This window comes from Lepidochelys olivacea (assembly GCF_965140295.1).
Source record: "Lepidochelys olivacea isolate rLepOli2 genome assembly, chromosome: 14".
NCBI classification, from domain to species: Eukaryota; Metazoa; Chordata; order Testudines; family Cheloniidae; genus Lepidochelys; species Lepidochelys olivacea.
In genome coordinates, this window is record NC_140424.1 from 39669017 (window position 1) to 39676463 (window position 7447).

At 52.0% G+C, this 7447-nt stretch overlaps 1 pseudogene across 1 annotated transcript; it reads left to right on the plus strand.

Annotated features, from left to right (window-relative positions):
- The first annotated feature begins 304 nt into the window (after positions 1-304).
- On the plus strand, positions 305-6827 carry LOC311530999 (zinc finger protein RFP-like; annotated as a pseudogene). Its single transcript, XR_014714579.1, has 6 exons — positions 305-790; positions 2811-2906; positions 3108-3142; positions 3664-3779; positions 5108-5166; positions 6314-6827. The product of XR_014714579.1 is annotated as a zinc finger protein RFP-like (transcript).
- Positions 6828-7447: the final 620 nt, after the last annotated feature.

The window sequence follows — 7447 nt, forward strand, 5'->3', positions numbered from 1 at the left end:
CAACTTTCATTTTTGTGACTATTTTAAAACATGAGATAAATCTAATAAAATGGTTGTGAAACATTTTCCAGCTTTTACTATGGTGCCATACAGCCCACCTTTGCCCTCACGGTGTCAGCCCTCATCGGCCCTCACCACCACCACCCCCAAATATTCCAACACCCCCCCCAATTTCAATTCCTGGGGTAAACACTGGGGGGAATATTTTTCACCACAACCTCCAGGGCGGTAATCTTACAGGTGGGCCCCTTCCAACTGAACAAACAGCATGAGCCAATTCCAGGAAGGGAAACACCCCATTGCTGCTGCAAGCGGGGCATAGTGTGAACTCAGGAAATGGAAACAAAGCCTGTCCCACTGCCCGGAGGGAGCCATGGCTGCAGAGAGCCCCTTGGAAAGTCTCCAGGAGGAAGCGACATGTCCCGTCTGTCTGGAGTATTTCACAGAACCTGTCACTCTGGAGTGTGGGCACAATTTCTGCCAAGCCTGCATTGCCCAGTGCTGGGAGGGACCCAACACAGCCGCCTCCTGCCCTCAGTGCAGAGAAACTGTGCAACAGGGAAACCTCAGGCCCAACAGGCAGCTGGCAAATGTTGTAGAAATTGCCAGATGGCTGAGTTTCCAGGCAGCGAAGGGAGCAGGAGGGGACGGGGTGTGTGGGGAGCACCAGGAGACTCTGAAAATGTTCTGTGAAGAGGATCAAACCCCCATCTGTGTGATCTGCAGAGAGTCCCGGGCTCACTGCACTCACAGAGTGGTTCCCATACAGGAAGCTGCCCAGGAGTACAAGGTACCAAGTTGCTGTCCGGTCTAATGAGTAATAACTTTGGATTTGAATTACAGGGAAATGGCATCACAAGTTGCCCGAGACAGGTGTAACTGTGTCATTCAGCTGTGTGTAGCCTTCATTGCATGAAAGATGCTGTACAAATTAATGAGACTCCAGCCTGGCAAAAAAGGCAAGAGATGAAGATTTTAAAATTGTCTGATGTGGGAAAGTTTTCTCTGAGCAGCTGAATCCTTTTCAAACCCAGCTCCCACCATGAAATAAAGGAACTCTCTGCAGACTGGAAGCTATTAAATGACAAATGAGGTTTGACTCACAGGAGCGGCCGGCCAGTCTATGTGAGAGTACTGCCTTCAGGCTGGAGAAGGGGGAGCTACAAGCTGTGGCTGTTATTACTGATTGTATCACAGTGTTTATTATGGTTATTTGCATCCCATCAGCCCCTACAGACCCCAGATGAGATCTGACCTCGATTGTAGGGGGTCCCGCACAAAACCCAGCGAGGGACAATCCCTGCCCTGAGCCATTTACTGTCTAACTGGATAAGAGAGTCAAAAGGTGGGAGGGAAAACTGAGGCACAAAAAGGAGAAGTGACTTGTCCAAGGTCACTCAGTAGGTCAATGTCAGAGCTGGGTATAAACCCCCATTTTTACAAGCCCAAGCCCGGTGCCCTAACCACTAGGCTATGTTGCCCCCCTCACCCCCCCCCAGCAGCACTGAGCAGTGATGAAGTGCAGACAGTAGGAGGAAAAGACTCCTTGATAAAAGCCCAAGGCCCAGCAGGGAGAGGAGGTTTCCCACTGCGATTCTGAACTCCCGTGTTGCTCCAGGAAGCGTTAAACTCAGATGCTGCCGGCCTGTACTAGAGGAGATCACTGGGCTAAACACTGTGTGGACTCCAAGCACCTTCAGGCCACACACAAAAGGGCTCCAGACAGTGCAGGTCCATGCCAAGTACCACTGGGATTAGACTGGGTTGTAGCCAAACTAACCCCAGGCTGGAGCTGACAGGTGCCAGTCTGACCTGTTCTGTGGTGTACGTGGGCAAGGCCCAGCCAGAGTGGTTCCATGAGTCCCACCAGGCAGCCTTTTGAAATCTCCCAGAATCCACTGCTTCCGGGATTTTTACTAGGGAATGGAAAAGTGGGGACCTGCCCAGGGGGCATTGCCACTGAAAGGGTTTAGGGCAGCACTGGGGCAAACCCCAACCGTTCTTTATACAAATCTGCCTGTCTAATTAGGGCGGCCACTGGGGCATCCCCAGAACATAGGACATGCCCACGCCTGCCTGCATGGGCCCTCCCACGCCTGAATCGGTCAGCCTGAGTGGGCCCACCACCACCTTTGTCAGCGCACCTCCACTGGCATCATTCTGCATGGAAGTGCTACTCCCACCCCTGCCCCCGCCCCCACTAGTGTTCTCCTGCGTCCTCAATCTCCTCTTCTCTCTTTTTCATTGGCCAAAGCCACGTCCAGTGCTGGGTCCCTGCCGGACAGCGATAGGGCTCCACCAAACTGGGACTCTGCAACTTCAAACCAGACGAGTGGCCTCCCGACGTCTCATGGGGTTTGCCCTGGCGCTTGGACCAGCTCTGCCCAACCAGTGCCATCCCTACAGCTTCAGGGCTGAAATCCCAGCCCATATTGAAACCCTGGTGGCTTCTGGGATTTGTATCACTTGGTTCGTTAAACCTTCTACAAAACAGATATATTGATTCACCCCCATGTGACTTTAGTGTCCTGTTATGTGCTGTACCACTAATCAATTCACAAATACCAGTAAAGCTTGGTTATAATTGAGTCTCTCTCTAATTACTGAAAAGACTGAACCTGAATTGGTAACAAGTCTGAATATGACATGTTCCTAGTCTGCATTGAGAAGGTTTCATCTCCTTGGTGGTCCTGATGACACAAAATGATTAGGACCAACAATCATCTTGGGTTTTGGATGGAAAAACAAACAGCTCCACACCCCTCTCAACCATTCAAATAAAAGCTCCCAAATCATTTCTGTTTCTTCAGGAAAGAATCCAGGCCCATTTGAAGGCTCTGAGGGAAGAGAGAGAAAAGCTCCTGGGATTTAAAGTGATTGGAGAGGGGAAAAGCCTGGAGTATCTGGTAGGTTCCTGTTGATATTAACCAGCAGGGACTGGCCGTGGGAGGTCTGTTTGGAGGCAGACTCCTGTGTGGCCTTGGTGAATGTGGACTTGTGTGTGTTTCTCCCTGATCATGGATTGCTGGGTTAGATTCATGTGTAGACAAGTCCTTAGCTTCCATTTCAGTTGATGAGTTAATGTCTAGCCCTTGTGGCTTTCCCAGAAATCCTCTCCAGGTGAACTGAATGTCCCTGTGAGGTGCTGTCCACTGTGTCTGGTCATTTCGTGCATTAACATGTTTGTTTCTTTTTTGACCCCTGGTGCCTCTGTCAGAGGCTGGCTCCTGCCTCCTGCTGCTCTGGGTCTGAATTCCCAGACATCATGAATAACATAATATGCTAACATGGCAGGCATGGAAATCTCCCTTTCAGAGATATAGGGGTTGAAGGGGAAGCTGTGTCACCTCCCTGCGGGACTGGCTGCCTCAGGATAGTGAGGATGAAATATGGGCCTTTCACTGCTGGGGCCCTGGTTATCATTCAGCCCAGGACAGCCGTGGTCAAGAGTCTTTCCCACCTGAGGACTGTTTGGAGACCTGTGTGGAATGAGCTGGGGAGGGGGGAGTTGGTGTCTCAGTCTAGTTCCTAGGGGACAGATTTCTACAGCTGGGAGAAGTCAAGAAATTCTAACTCCAGGCCCATTAGAGCAGAGACTCACTAGTAAGCACTTATCATGAGTCACACAATGAAATATAATCACGTGAAATTGTGTCTCTCCAGGTGGGAGAAGGGGAAGTTCCAGCAGCCAGAGGAGATTTCTCCTGAACTGGAAGAGCAAGTCAGCGATTTCTCCCAGAAAACTCTTGCGCTATTGGAGGCTCTGAGGAAGTTCGAAGGTACCTAGAAGGGATCTAGGAGGGGGAACTGGGATCAGTGTCTGAGACTGCGGGAAGAGAATGGCGCTGGTCTATTGGTTCATAATTAGATGATGCTTCTATTTAATTGTTGGATGAGAATGCCACACACTTAGGGTCCAAGACACTCAGATTGAATAATTCAACCCCTTATTTGTTCCAAAAGCATGTCTTGCTATTACAACTACTACCGAAGTAAAAATGACAGACATAATGAAAGAAATGCTGCCCAGCTACTTTCTCCAGGGGCATAGGCAGGTCATGATGCATTTCTCCTATGATGCTCCAACTACCCCTCACAATGTCTAACGTATTATACGCATCCAGATTATATATTTATTAGTTCTTTTCCAATAACCTTTGTGTGTTATGCATTGTATCATCTAACTGGCAGGACTTTTGCTGTCCGAGCTATTTTCAAGTTATTCTCGTTTCTGATTCGTTCATTATCAGTCATTACACACTGATGTGCACGGGTCACTTTGACCCTTTTCTCCACATGGGATTTTTTGGACTTTGCTCACTGCTTCTTGGCAGTACATTTTGGGTGTCTGCTGTCTTTAAGCACATTGTGTGGTGAAAACATCTCCTTGTCCTACATAGCAATTTATGAACACATCACTTAATAACAAGGTCACTTAAGGCAACATTTCCCTTATATCAAACACAATGATTTCTGAAAATCTTATTTAATCCTATAAAAGAAAAGGTTCTACCAATCCCAAAGAATCAGACACATCATCTCCCAGGTTAATGAATGTTTCAGATCTTACCCAAATACATGCTACAGCCATTTTTTATTAACTAAACGAAACTTTATTAAAAACAAAAGAGAGAGAGAGTATGGTTAAAAGATGAATACACATACAGACGTGAGTTTGATTTATCGAGGTTCAGATCCATAGCAGAGATGGCAAGCTTTCTAGCTGTAAAGAGTTCTTTCAGAAATAGTTCATAGTCCAATGTCCAATATCACCTTCAGGGCGTACCAGCATAACTGAGACCTCAGTCTTGCGACTCAAACTTCCCCTGATGAAGCCTAAGCAGATCTGAGATGACAGAATCAGGACCCAAGGATCTTTTATACAAGGTCTTTTGACAAGTTGGGAGTTCAAAAGGATGTTGGTTCCATTGCTGGGAAATGCCTAAATGAGAGAGGAAAGAGGTTTCAGACCTTTTTATATTAAACACCCGAGCGTGTCTCTGTTTCTGTGTCATGATGAAAACACATTTCTAGGAGTTCAGAGTGGTGATGTTGTTATAAATATAAAAGCCTGAAATCTCACCTCTCTTATCCTTTCCCCCTCCAGACACTCTGCTGTCTGCACTGGAGAGAAAAAGAAGGCAACCATAGGAACTCACAGACAAGGTGAGATTGCAGCCTCTTCCCAGTGCTGGCCCCTCTCTGTGGCCCCAGCCCTGCTCCCCTTCCCCCGAGGCCCTGCCCCATGGCCAGGCCAGAAGCCAGAGCTGGGCTCCCACCCAGGGAGCCTGAGCAGCACTGGGTGCACCCTCCACCTGCCCTGGTGTGGCACACTCTGGGGAGCGGGGACATGGGGCGGGGACTGCTCTTAGGCCCCCCAGATACCCACCCAGGGCAGGTGGAGGGTCAAGGGCTCTCCCAAGCAGCCAAGGCTCCCAGCCTGGCCAGGGGTCCCAGGCTTGGCGGGAAGAGGAGTAATGGGGCAGGGCCACAGAGTGGGCGGGGCCACTGGTGGTGGGCCCTCGTGTCCCACCCCAACTTCTACGAAGGGTCCGGAACGCCTGGGGAAATCCAAAGCTGACATCGCACAAACAATCTTGACACTGACCTTAGTGCTGAGTTCATGCCCATGCTGATGAACAGAAACACTCCCTGAGCAGCACCCAAACAGAGCTCTCTGCCCTGCGGGCTGACACATCCCTCTGCTTCACCCCAGTGCAGGGGGTCTCCCCATCACTCTTCTCCAACATCCTGCCTTTCCTTTGGGCAGGGCTGGGCTCTCCCATGAGAGCTGCTCACTGCTTCATAGACTTGGGAGACGCTCTCTCTCTGACACTGCCAGCTCCTCCTTTCTCTCTAGGCTGGGGATGGGGCTACCCCACCCAATGCCACCTGCTACTCTCTGGTTTTAAGCAGCTCTTCCCCAATGCTGCATCTTCCTCTCTGTTCCCCAGTGTGGGAGTGGAGGCTGACTTTAGGGGACAGATCTTTCCTCTGGGATATAAAGCTGGTACCTGCCTTCTCTGCTCCTTCAATAAAAGCTTCTGACACCTTCCTGGCTGTGTCTCTGCCACTGGGAATGGAGCAGCCCCAGCAGGGGGAGCAGGGAGCTGAAGCTTCTGGAAGCAAATGAGAAACAGAGTGAGGAAGTGCAGTGACATCTCTGCTCAGTCCCAGGTGCCCAGGACAGAGGCAGCTCCCTGGGATCCAGGACTGTCCTAGCCAGAACAGGGCTGCTGGAGAGTGTAAGAAATGGTCCCAGCCTCCCCCAGGGCTGAGCTCTGCCCCTAACGCTCTGATTCTCTCTCCCCAGCGAATGTGACTCTGGATCCAGACACGGTTTTTCCCCAACTCGTCCTGTCTGAGGATGGGAAAAGTGTGAGACGGGGAGACACGCGGCAGCGACTGCCCGACAACCCTGAGAGATTTGACTCTGCGCTCTGTGTGCTGGGCTGTGAGGGATTCACCTCGGGGAGACATTGCTGGGAGGTGGCGGTGGGGGGTGAAGGATGCTGGGCCGTGGGGGTGGCCAGAGCGTCTGTGGGGAGGAAGGGAGGGATCAGCTGTAGCCCTGCGCGGGGGATCTGGGCCCTGGAGCGGTGGGAGGGTCAGTTCCAGGCTCTCACCTCCCCTGCGACCCCCCTGCCCCTGAGCCGGGCCCCCAGCAGGATCCGGGTTTGTCTGGACTGTGGCCGGGGGCAGGTGACATTTATCGATGCTGGTGACGAGGCCCCGATCTTCACTTTCCCGCCGGGCTCCGTCCCTGGGGGGAGAATCCGCCCCTGCCTCCGGGTGGGGGGGGATCCCGGCTCCGCCTGCGTCTCTGAGACATGGGGAGGGGGCGGGGGGAAATATTCCAGGGGGGACCCTGAGATCAGCCTCTCTAGCCTCACACACCCTTGTCTCTATGACCTCTGCCTGTGGACTTTCTATCATGCCGCCTCTATGACCATGGAGGTTGCTTCCCTCTCAACTCTGCACCGCCTGGACTGTCAAACCATAGAGAGCATGGAGGGAGCGAGGTAGAGAAGCCGATCTCATCTCTGCCCAGGGATTGTGCGGCCTGTTTGTCACTGTCCTCTATGAGCCAGGAGGACTCTGGGGATCCTGGGTCTGACAGTGCCACTGAGACATGGCGGGGAACAGCCCACTGGGCATGGAAAAATGGGTCTCTCTAGCCACAGTCATCCTAGCCCCTATGCCCTGGAGGACTCCTGTCTACCCAACCCTCTGGCCTCTTAGCTCTATGGCCCCTGGAAGCTCCTCCCTCCTCGCACCACCAGGAATGGGAGGGGGGAGAACTCCTAGGGGTGCAGGAGGGGGAAAGGGGCCCTGAGGAGCAGAGGTGGGGGCTGTGGGGTCACAACTAGTGGAGGGGTTGGGGGCAGAAGTGATGTGGGGTTGGGGGGCAGAATTAATGTTGGGCTGGGGACAGGCAGATGTGGGG